Source organism: Hemiscyllium ocellatum, chromosome 8, assembly GCF_020745735.1.
Source record: "Hemiscyllium ocellatum isolate sHemOce1 chromosome 8, sHemOce1.pat.X.cur, whole genome shotgun sequence".
NCBI lineage: Eukaryota > Metazoa > Chordata > Chondrichthyes > Orectolobiformes > Hemiscylliidae > Hemiscyllium > Hemiscyllium ocellatum.
In genome coordinates this window covers 119,884,105-119,896,939 of record NC_083408.1, presented here as the reverse complement: position 1 = coordinate 119,896,939, position 12,835 = coordinate 119,884,105, and the positions used below count along the sequence as shown (strand labels likewise).

The window sequence follows — 12,835 nt, the reverse complement described above, 5'->3', positions numbered from 1 at the left end:
CTTCCTCCTGTCACATTTCCAAGTCCCTCCTCCCTACCTTTTACCTTAGCCTGCTGGACACACTTTCCTCATTCCTGAAGAAGGGCTCATGCCCGAAACGTCGATTCTCCTGCTCCTTGGATGCTGCCTGACCTGCTGCACTTTTCCAGCAACACATTTTCAGCTCTGATCTCCAGCATTTGCAGTCCTCACTTTCTCCTCCTTACAGCAGAATAAGACAATACATTGATGCATACTCAGAAAAGAAATCAATGTATTCCTGAGGGTTATTATCTTAAAGATAGAATGGAAATGGAAACCACGGCAGCTGAGTGCAGAGGAGAAGTGGGCCAAAGTCCATCAGATTGTGTTCCTGGAAGCATAGAGACTTGAAGTGTTACAGGTAGCACATGAATTACCAGTAGAAGGTCACCTCGGTGTGAGGAAGACTCAGGCTAAGGTTCAAAAGCATTTCTATTGGCCTGGCAGCACAAGGATGTGGTTAAATTTGTGGTCATGCGTGTCAAATGGTAGGAAAGCCACAGGCACTTTTTTTGCCAACTCCTCATTTGAACAACATATCACATGGATTATGATTGATTAGTGTAGGTCCTCTCCTGAAAACTAAATATGGGAATCAGTGCTTGCTGAACCTGAGGGGCACCAGTATCCTTGGGGGGAGGTTTGCTAGTGCTCTTTGGGGGGGGTTTAAACTAACTCTGCAGGGGCATGGGAACCTAGACTGTAGCTTTAGGGTGCAGGACCTGGAGTGTAGGGAGGTTAGGAACATGGCATCAATCTCAAAGGAGGGTGCCTGTAAACAGGAAGGTGGCTTGAAGTGTGTATACTTCAATGCGAGAAGTATAAAATAAGATAGGTGAACTTGCAGCATGGGTTGGTACCTGGGATTTCGATGTTGTGGCTATTACGGAGACATGGGTAGAACAGGGACAGGAATGGTTGTTGCAGGTTCCAGGGTTTAAATGTTTTAGTAGGGTCAGAGGTGGGGGTAAAAGAGGGGGAGGTGTGGCATTGCTTGTCAAAGATAATAGTTCAGCAGTGGAAAGGACGATGGATGAAGACTCGCCATCTGAGGTAGTTTGGGCTGAGGTTAGAAATAGGAAAGGTGAGGTCACCCTGTTAGGAGGTTTCTACAGGCCTCCTAATAGTCCTAGAGAGGTAGAAGAAAGGATTGCGAAGATGATTCAGGAGAAGAGTGAAAGTAATAGGGTGGTTGTTATGGGGGACTTTAACTTTCCAGATGTTGACTGGGAAAGCTATAGCTCGATGGGTCGATGTTTGTCCAATGTGTGCAGGAGGGTTTCCTGACACAATATGTAGATAGGCCAACAAGAGGTGAGGCCATACTGGATTTGGTTCTGGGTAACGAACTAGGCCAGGTGTTAGAATTGAAGGTAGGTGAGCACTTTGGGGACAGTGACCACAATTCGGTGACTTTTACTCTAGTGATGGAGAGGGATAAGTGTGCACTACAGGGCAAGAGTTATAGCTGGGGGCAGGGAAATTATGATGCGGTGAGGCATGACTTAGGATGCGTGGCTTGGAAAAGTAGGCTTCAAGGGAAGGGTGCAATCGATATGTGGAGCTTGTTCAAGGAGCAACTATTGAGTGTCCTTGATAAATATGTACCTGTCAGGCAGGGAGGAAAGGGTCGTGTGAGGGAGCCGTGGTTTAATAAGGAATTGGAATCCCTTGTTAAAGGGAAGAGGGCGGCCTATGTAAAGATGAGGCGTGAAGGTTCAATTGGGGTGATTGAGAGTTATAAGGTAGCCAGGAAGGATCTAAAGAGAGAGCTAAGAGCAGCAAGGAGGGGACATGAAAAGTCCTTGGTTGGTAGGATTAGGGAAAACCCAAAGGCTTTCTATAGGTATGTCAGGAATAAAAGAATGACTAGGGTAGGAATAGGTCCAGTCAAGGATAGTGGTGGGAAGTTGCGTGTGGAGGCTGAAGAAATTGGGGAGACACTGAATGAATACTTTTCGTCAGTATTCACTCAGGAACAGGACGTTGTTGCCGATGTGAATATTGAGTCACAATTAATTAGAATGGATGGCTTTGAGGTATGTAGGGAAGAGGTGTTGGAAATTCTGGAAAGGGTGAAAATAGATAAGTCCCCTGGGCCTGATGGCATTTATCCTAGGATTCTCTGGGAAGCAAGGGAGGAGATTGCAGAGCCATTGGCCTTGATTTTTATGTCCTCATTGTCTACAGGAATAGTGCCAGAAGACTGGAGGATAGCAAATGTGGTTCCCTTGTTCAAGAAGGGGAGTAGGGATAACCCTAGTAACTATAAGCCGGTGAGTCTTACCTCTGTTGTGGGCAAAGTCTTAGAGAGAATTGTAAGGGTTAGGATTTATGAACATCTGGATAGGAATGATGTGATCAAGGATAGTCAGCATGGTTTTGTGAAGGGCAGGTCGTGCCTCACAAACCTTATTGAATTCTTTGAGAAGGTGACTAAGGAGGTGGACGAGGGTAAAGCGGTAGATGTGGTGTATATGGATTTTAGCTGAAAACGTGTTGCTGGAAAATCAGAATGAAGGGCTTATGCCCGAAACGTCAAATTTCCTGTTCCTTGGATGCTGCCTGACCTGCTGTGCTTTTCCAGCAACACGTTTTCAGCTCTGATCTCCAGTATCTGCAGACCTCACTTTCTCCTCGTATGTGGATTTTAGTAAGGCGTTTGATAAGGTTCCCCATGGTAGGCATCTGCAAAAAATACGGAGGTATGGCATTGAGGATGAGTTGGAGGTTTGGATTAGGAATTGGCTGGCTGGAAGAAGACAGAGGGTAGTAGTTGATGGTAAAGGTTCATCTTGGAGTGCAGTTACCAGCGGTGTTCCGCAAGGATCTGTTTTGGGACCATTGCTGTTTATGATTTTTATAAATGACCTGGAGGAGGGGCTAGAAGGTTGGGTGAGCAAGTTTGCGGATGATGCGAAAGTCGGTGCAGTTGTTGACAGTGAGGAAGGATGTGGCAGGTTACAGCAGGATATAGATAAGCTGCAGAGCTGGGCAGAAAGGTGGCAAATGGAGTTCAATGTAGGCAAGTGTGAAGTGGTTTAGTTTGGTAAGGGTAACAAGAAGATGGAGTACTGGGCTAATGGTCGGATACTTGGTAGTGTGGATGAGCAGAGGGATCTTGGTGTCCATGTACACAGATCTCTGAAAGTTGCCACCCAGGTAAATAGTGCTGTGAAGAAGGCATATGGCGTCCTGGCTTTTATTGGTAGAGGAATTGAGTTCCGGAGTTCTGAGGTAATGTTGCAGTTGTATAAGACTCTGGTGCGGCCGCATCTGGAGTATTGTGTGCAGTTTTGGTCGCCATACTATAGGAAGGATGTGGAGGGACTGGAACGGGTACAAAGGAGGTTAACCAGGATGTTGCCTGGTATGGTAGGAAGATCGTATGAGGAAAGGCTGAGGCACTTGGAGCTGTTTTCATTGGAGAAAAGAAGGTTTAGGGGTGACTTGATAGAGGTGTACAAGATGATTAGGGGTTTAGATAGGGTTGACAATGAGAACCTTTTTCCACGTATGGAGTCAGATATTAAGAGGGGGCATAGCTTTAAATTAAGGGGTGGTAGATATAGGACTGATGTTAGGGGTAGATTCTTTACTCAGCAAGTCGTGAGTTCATGGAGTGCCCTGCCATAGCAGTGGTGGACTCTCCCTCTTTATGGGCATTTAAACGGGCGTTGAATTGGCATATGGAGGAAAGTGAGCTAGTGTAGGTTAGGTGGGCTTGGATCGGCGCAACATCGAGCGCCAAAGGGCCTGTACTGCGCTGTATTTTTCTATGTTCTGTGTTCTAACTGAGCAATAAGAAAGGGATGATCACAATTATTGGGATTGTACTGTAGACCCCCGAATAGTCAGCGGGAAATTGAGAAACAATTGTAAGGAGATTTCAGTTATCTCTGAGAAAAATAGGTTGGTTATGGTAGGGAATTTAAACTTTCCAAACATAACACCATGGCAGTCCCAGTCTAAGAGTTTTGATGGAGAGGAATTTGTTGAGTGTGTACGAGAACATTTTCTGATTCAGTATGTGGATGCACCTACCAGAGAAGCTGCAAAATTTGACCTACTCTTGAGAAAAAAGGCAGGGCAGGTGACTGAGGTGTCAGTGGGGGAGCACTTTGGGGCTAGCCACCGTAATTCTATTAGATTTAAAATAGTGATGGAAAAGGATAGACCGGATGTAAAAGTTGAAGCTCTAAATTAGAGGAAGGCTAATTTAGGTGGTATCACTCAAGAACTTTGAAAAGCTGATTGGGGTCAGATGTTCGCCAATAAAGGGACAGCTGGAAATGGGAAGCCTTCGGAAATGAGGTACTGAGAGTCGAGAGACAGTATATTCCTGGTAGCGTGAAAGGAAAGGCTGGTAGGTGTAAGAAATGCTGGATGACTGGGCAGGTTGAGGGTTTGTTTCAGTAAAAGGAAGCATATGTCAGGTATTGACAGGATAGATTGCGTGAATCCTTAGAGTATAAAGGCAGTATGAGTATACTTAAGAGAAAAATCAGGAGGGCAAAAAGGGGCTCATGAGATAGCTTTGGCAAATAAGGTTAAAGAGAATCCAAAGGGTTAGCGAGTTTTGAGAAGATTTGCAGCTCAGGTTGAGGTTCTGGATGTAGGTTTGCTCACTGAGGAGAGAATAGGGCCCCTCAAAGATCAGCAAGGCGGCCTTTGTTTGGAGCCGCAAGAAATGGGGGAGACACTAAAGGAGTATTTTGCATTAGTGTTTACTGAGGAGATAGACATGGAAAATACAGAATGTTTTTTCCAGCAACACACTTTCAGCTCTGATCAGATGTACCCTCGTACACTTTGGCAAGCTAGGGAAGTGATTGCTGGGCCTCTTGCTGAGATATTTGTATCATCGATAGTCACAGTAGAGGTGCCGGAAGACTGGAGGTTGGCTAATGTGGTGCCAGCGAACGATAGACTAGTGAGCCTGACTTCGATGGTGGGCAAGTTGTTGGCGGGAATTTTGAGGGACAGGATGTACATGTATTTGGAAAGGCATGGACCGATTCGGGATAGTCATCATGGCTTTGTGCATGGGAAATCATGTCTCACAAACTTCATTGAGTTATTTTGAAGAAGTAACAAAGAGGAATGAAGAGCGCAGAGTGATAGATGTGATCTACATGGACTTCAGTAAGGCATTCGACAAGGTTCCCTATGGGAGACTGGTTTGCAAAGTTGATCTTCTGGATTACAGCCAGAAGTAACCATTTGGATACAGAACTGGCTCAAAGGTAGATGACAGAGGGTGGTGGTGGAGGGTTGTTTTTCCAGACTGGAGGGTGGCCTGTGACCAGTGGAGTGCCACAAGAATCTGTGCTGGGTCCACTACTTTTCATCATTTATGTAAATGATTTGGGTGTGAGCATTAGAGGTATAGTTACTAAGTTTGCAGATGATACCAAAATTGGAGGTGTAGTGGACAGTAAAGAAGGTTACCTCAGATTACAACAGGATGTTGATCAGATGGGCCAATGGGCTGAGGAGTGGCAGATGAAATTTAATTTCGATAAATGTGAGGTGCTGCAAATCTTAGCAGTACTTGTAAAGTTAATGGTAAGGTCCTAGGGAGTGTTGCTGAACAGAGACCGTGGAGTGCAGGTTCATAGCTCCTTGAAAGTGGAGTCACAGGTAGATAGGATCGTGAGGAAGACATTTAGTATGCTTTCCTTTATTGGTCAGAGTATAGAGTATAGGAGTTGGGAGGTCATGTTGCGGCTGTACAGGACATTGGTTAGGCCGCTGTTGGAATATTCGTGTAATTCTGGTCTCCTTCCTATTGGAAAGATGTTGTGAAAGTTGAAAGGGTTCAGAAAAGATTTACAAGGATGTTGCCAGGGTTGGAGGATTTGAGCTACAGGGAGAGATTGAATAGGCTAGGGCTGTTTTTCCTCAAGCGTCAGAGGTTAAGGGGTAATCTTAGAGGTTTATAAAATCATGAGATGCATGGGTAGGATAAATACACAGGGTATTTCCCTGGGTTGGGGGAGTCCAAAACTAGAGGGTGTAGATTTAGTGTGAGAAGTGAAAGATATGAAAGGGACCTAAGGGGTAACATTTTCACGCAGAGGGTGGTACATGTATGGAATGAGCTGCCAGAGGAGGTGGTGGAGGTTGGTAAAATTGCAACATTTAAAAAAGTATCTGAATAGGTATAGGAATGGGAAGAGTTTGGAGAGATCGGCCGGGTGCTGGCAGTTGGGACTAGATGAGGTTGGAATATCTGGTTGACATGGATGAGTTGAACCGAAGGGTTTGTATCTGTTCTGTCCATCTCTGTGACTCCAAGACAGACACCGAAGATGACAGCCACCATGTGGTTTTGAAACTAAGACGATTTAATTCTAATAAATGTCTTATTGGAACAGTATATTATTACGGAGTTAGAACATGGAACAGTACAGCGCAGAACAGGCCCTTCAGCCCTTGATGTTGTGCTGACCTGTGAACTAATCGAAGCTCATCCCCCTACACTGTCCCATTATCATCATGTGCTTATCCAAGGATTGTCTGAATCTCTCTAATGTGGCTGAGTTAACTATATTGGCAGGCTGGGCATTCCACGCTCTTAGCATGCTGAGTAAAGAACCTGCCTCTGACGTCTGTCTTAAATTTTTCACCCCCTCAATTTGTAGTGATGCTCCCTCGTACAAGCTAACATCATCATCCTCAGAAAAAGACTTCCACTATCTACCCTATCTAACCCTCTGATCATCTTGTATGTCTCTATTAAATCCCCTCTCAGCTGCCTTCTTTCTAATGAGAACAGACCCAAGTCGTCTTGCCTTTTCTCATAAGACCTTCGCTCCCGACCAGGCAACATCCTCGTAAATCTCCTCTGCTCCTTTTCCAATGCTTCCACATCTTTCCTGTCATGGGGCGACCAGAACTGAATGCAGTCTTCCAAATGCGGTTGCAGCATGACATTACGGCTCCAGAACTCAATCCCTCTACTAATAAAACCTAACACACACTGTATGTCTTGTTAACAGCACTATCAACCTGGGAGGCAACTTTCAGAGATCTATGTACATGGATACCAAGATCCCTCTGCACATCCACACTACCAAGAATCTTTCCATTGACCCAGTATTCTGCCTTCCTGTTAATCTTCCCAAAGTGAATCACCTCACAAGTATCTGCATGGATTTCCATTTGCCACCTCTCAGCCCAAGTCTACAGTTTATCCAAGTCCCCTGCAACCTGCAACATTGATCCACACTGTCCACTACTCCACCAACTTTAGTGTCATCTGCAAACTTACAAATCATCCACCCATGCCAGTGTTTAAGTCATTTATAAAAATGACAAACAGCAGTGGTCCCAAAACAGATCCTTGTGGCACAACACTAGTAGCTAGACTCTCGACTAAATATTTTCCATCAACCACCACTCGCTGCCTCCTTTCAGAAAGCCAGTTTTTAATCCAAAACTGCTGAATCACCCTCAATCCCATGTCTCTGCATTTTCTCCATCAGCCTACCATGTGGAATCTTATCAAAGGCTTTACTGAAGTCCATATACACCACGTCAACTGCCCTACCCTCATCCACATGCTTGGTCACCTTCTCAAAAAGCTCAATGAGGTTTGTGAGACATGACCTGCCCTTGACGAAACCATGTTAACAGTCTACAATCAAATTGTTGCTTGCTAGATGATTATAAATCCTATCTTTTATAATCCTTTCTAAAACTTTTCCGACAATAGACATAAGCCTCACTGATCTATAATTACCTGGGTCTTCTCTATTGCCCTTCTTGAACAAGGGCACAACATTTGCAATCCTCCAGTCCTCTGGTATTAAACATGTAGACAATGACAACTCAAAGATCAAAGCCAAATACTAGATTAGATTACTTACAGTGTGGAAACAGGCCCTTCGGCCCAACAAGTCCACACCGACCCGCCGAAGCGCAACCCACCCATACCCCTACATTACCCCTTACCACTATGGGCAATTTAGATTGGCCAATTCACCTGACCCGCACATCTTTGGACTGTGGGAGGAAACCAGAGCACCCGGAGGAAACCCACGCAGACACGGGGAGAACGTGCAAACTCCACACAGTCAGTCGCCTGAGTCGGGATTTGAACCCGGGTCTTCAGGCGCTGTGAGGCAGCAGTGCTAACCACTGTGCCACCGTGCTGCCCACACTCCGCCATCTCCTCCCGAGCTTCCCAAAGAATCCTCTGATAAGTGCCATCTGGCCCAGGGTACTTCTCTACTTTCATTCCTTCTAGAATTGATAATATCTCTTCATTGCTAACGTCGATCCTTTCTAGTCTAATATCTCGAATCTTATTCTTCTCCTTGACAATATTCTCCATTTCCTGAGTGAAAACCATTGAGAAATACTCGTTCAGCACCTTTCCGATCTCCACAGGGTACACACACACAACTTCCCACTTATGTCTCTGTCTTTGTCTTTGACTGGCCCTATTGTGCCCTAATCATCCTTTTATTCCTCATTTACCTATAGAAAGCTTTAGGGTTCTCCTTTATTCTACCTGCTCGTGTCCTCTTTTTGCTCTTCTCAACTCTCTCTGTAAAAATCCTTCCTAGCTAATCTGTAACTCTCCATCGCCTCATCTGAACCATCTTGCCTCATCAATACATAAGCCTCCTTCTTCTGCTTAACAAGAGATGAAATTTCTGTTGTAAACCAGGGTTCCATTACCTTGTCACTTCCTCCCTGCCTGACAGGGACATACCTATCAAGGACACAATATCTGTTCCTTAAACCAGCTCCACATTTCAATTGTCCCCATCTCCTGTATTTTGCTACCCCATTCTATGCATCTGAAGGCTTGCCTAATTTGCATTATAATTATCCTTGCCCCTGTCTTGTGGCATGTTCCTGTCCCTTTCCATCGTTAAACTAAACGTAAATGAATTATAGTCACTCTGTCCAAAGTGCTCACCTATCACTAAATCAAACACCTGGCCTGGTTTGTTACCAAGCACCAGATCCTGTGTGGCCTCCCGTCTTGTCGGCCTTACGACAATCTATGTCAGGATATCCTTCTACACACATTGGACAAAAATTTAATCCATCCGACGTACTGGAGTTATGCATTTCGAGTCAATGTTGGGGAAGTTAAAGTCCCCCATGATGACCACCCTGTTCCTTTCACTCCTGCCCAGAATCATTTTGCCAATATTCTCCACCTCCCTGGACCTCTGAGGCGGCATATAAAAAAAATCCCACCTGTGTAACTTCTCCTCCCTTGTTTCTAACCTCAGCCCATACTACCTCAGTAGAGGATTTCTCAACAAAAGTTCTTTCAGCCACTATTTACTGTCCTTGACTAACCTCCCCTCCTCCTCTTGTATTGCCTTTCCTGATCTTAATGAAAGATCTAAACCATGGAACCTGCAACATCCATTCCTCACACTGCTCTGTCCATGTCTTCGAAATGGCTACAACATGGAAGTTCCAGGTACCTATCCATGCTGCAAGCTCACCTACGTTACTTTGGATACTTCTGGTATTGAAGTAGACACATTTCAAGCCAGCTTGCTGTCTGACAGCACATTCCTGTGACCCTGAAATCCTGTGCCTACTCATTCTTTTTCATGTATTTGAGGCACTTGGGCATCACTGGCTGGACAGCATTTATTGCCATCCATGGTTGCCCTTGTACTGCAGCAGTCCACCTGCTTTAAGTTGACCCATAATGCCTTTGGGGGAGCAGGTAATTCCAGGACTTTGATCCAGAGGCTATCTTATAGATAGATAGTACACGGTACTATTACTGAACGTCTGTGTTTGCAGGGCCAGTCAAGTAGGCTGCTTTGTCTTTGATGGTATCAAGCTGCTTGACCGTTGTTGGACTGCACCCATCCAGGCAGATGGGGTGTATTCCGTCACATCTCTGATTTGGGCCTTGCAGATGATAGGCAGGCTTTGGGGAGTCAGGAGGAGAGTTATTTGCTGCAATATTCGTAGCCTCTGACCTGCTCTTGCAGCCACTGTTATATATCAAGTCCAGATGAGTTTCTGTCAATGTTGACACCCCAGGATATTGACAATGGCGGACCCAGTGATTGTGACAATATTGAATGTCATGGAGCAGTGGTTAGATTGTCATTCATTGGTAATGGCCATAGCCTGGCTTTTGTGTGATAAAATGTTACTTGCCATTTGTCAGCAAGTATTGTCCAGAAATTGTTGCTCGTGAGTTTTGAGAAGATCTGTAGCTCAGGTTGAGGTTCTGGATTTAAGTTTGCTGAGCTGGAAGGTTCGTTTTCATGGAAATGAACCTTCCAGCTCCGTGCAGAAACTTACAATCAGAGCTTGTTGCATTTGAAAATGGACTGCTTCAGTATCAGAGGAGTTGCAAATTATGCTGAATGTTGCATAATCATGGGCAAACATCCCCATTTCTGACCACCTGATGGAGGAAAGATCATTGAAGCAACTGAAGATAGTTAGGCCTAGGTCACTACCCTGAGGAACTCCAGAAGAGATGTCCTGGAACTGAGATGATTGACTTCAGCTCCCACCACCATCTCTGCTGGTTGGAGTTTGCCTGTAATTACCCATGATTCAAGCTTTGCTCAGTTTCCTTGATGTCAAGGGCTCTCACTTTCACCTCACCTTTGGAATTGACTTTTTGTTTGGCCCATGTTCGCACCAAGGCCATAATGAGGTCAGGAGTTTAGTGGGTCCTGGTGGAACCCAAACTGGACATTACTGAGCAGGTTATAGCTGAGCAAGTGCTGCTTCACAGTATTGTTGATGGCACCTTAGATCACTTTACTGATGATCGAGAATAGACTGATAAGGCAGTAATTGGCCAGGTTGGATTTGGCGTGCTTCGTCTGTACAGGATGCACTTGGACAATTTTCCACATTATTGGATAGATGCCAATGTTGTCCATGTAAAGGAAAAGCAAGTTCTGGAGTACAAGTCTTCAGTACTATTGCCTAATGTTGTCAAGATCCATAGCCTTTGCAGTATCTTGTGCTTCCGAACGTTTCTTGATATCAAGTGGAGTGAATTGAATTGGCTGAAGACTGGTATCTGTAATGCTGGGGACTGGAGAAGGCAAAAATGGATCATCCATTCGACACTTCTAACTGAGGATTGCTGTGAATGCTTCAGCCGTACCTTTTGCACTGATGTGCTGGTCTGTTCCATCATTGAGGATGGGGATATTTGTGGAGCCTCCTCCCGTGAGTTCTTTAATTGTCCATCACCATTCATGACTGGGTGTGGCAGGACTGCAAAATTTAGATCTGATCTGTTGGTGTGGAATCTATCTCTGTCTATCACTTGCTTATGCTGTTTGGAATGCAAGTAGTCCAGTTTGGTGGCTTCACCAGGTAGAAATCGCATCATCAGGTATGCTGCTCCTGGCGTGCCCTCCTGCAGTCTCCGCTGAACCACAGTCGATCTCCTGACTTAATGGTAATGGTTAAGTGGTAGTTATGCCAGGCCATGAGGTTACAGATTATGCTGTAGTACAATTTTGCTGTTGTTGATGGCCCATCACACCTCATGAACCCCAGTCTTGAAGTCTGTCCCATTTAGCACAATGACAGTGCCACACAACATGATGGAAGTTATCCCCCAATGTGAAAGTGGGATTTTGTCTCCACCAGGACTATGTGGTGGTTGCTCATGCTGAAACTGCCATGGGCAAATGTATCTTCAGTTGGTAGATTGGTAAGGATGAGGTCAAATATGGCTTTCCTATTTGCTGGATCCCTCACCACCTGCCACAGACCCAGTCTAGCAGCTATGTCTTTTAGGACCTGACCAGCTCGATCAGTAGTCCTGCTGCCAAGCCACTCCTGTTGGTGGACTTGGAAATCCACCGTCCAATGTACATTTGTGCCCTAGCCATCCTCAATGCTTCCTTCAAGTGCTCATCATGAGGCAATACTGAATCCTCAACCGAATTAGGACAGTACATCGTAATCAGCAGGAGGTTTCTTTACCCATCTTTAACCTGAAGCCATGAGACTTCAAGGAGTCTGGAAACACATTGAGGTAGATCCCATCTACCACCTCCTGAGAAAAAGAACAGGAAATGACATCAACCAACCCAAAGAACCCAAACACATAAATAGAAAGCAGGAATCATGTACACTGCTTTGCCTGAGGCCCACTGAAGATGTTACCTCGTCAGATGATGAAACATCTGGAAATGAACCTACCAGCTCAGCAAGCAAACCTACGTCCAGTATCTCCGGACTGTATACCACTGTGCTGCCAGCTCTGCTTGGTCTGTCTGCCAATGGGACAGTCATATCCCAGAGATGGCAACAGAGGTGTCTGGGCCATAGCCATACTCTCAGAATCCTACAGATAATGTCAGGCTGTTGTTTGACAAGTCTGTGAGACAGCTCTCCCAATTTTGGTACAAGCCCCTTGATGTTGGTAAGGAGGACTTCGCTGGGTTGACAGGGCTGATTCTACTGTTGTGTTTTCCAGTTCCTAGGTCGATGCCAGGTGGTTGTCCAATTTCATTTCTTTGAGACTTGACAGCAATTGATAAACTGAATGGCTCGCTAGGCTTTTTCGGGGGACAGAGAGAGTCAACCACATTGCTGTAGGTCCGAAGACCTGGTGAGGATGGAAGATCTCCTTCCCTGAAAGACATCAGTGAACCAGATGGTTTTTTCCAATAATAGAGAATGGTTTCAAAAGTAGATTCTTGATTCCAGATTTTTAAAATTGAATTCAAATATAACCATCAGCTGTGGCAGGATTCGAACCTGGTTCCCCAGAATATTAACTGAGTTTCAGGGTTAATAGCCGAGTGGCATTATTACAAGGTCATTGTCTCCC

At 45.1% G+C, this 12,835-nt stretch overlaps 1 protein-coding gene across 2 annotated transcripts in view; it reads left to right on the top strand.

Annotated features, from left to right (window-relative positions):
• The window catches only part of pomt2 (protein-O-mannosyltransferase 2), a 217,352-nt gene that overhangs the window by 105,375 nt on the left and 99,142 nt on the right, over positions 1–12,835 (top strand). The window lies entirely within an intron of this gene.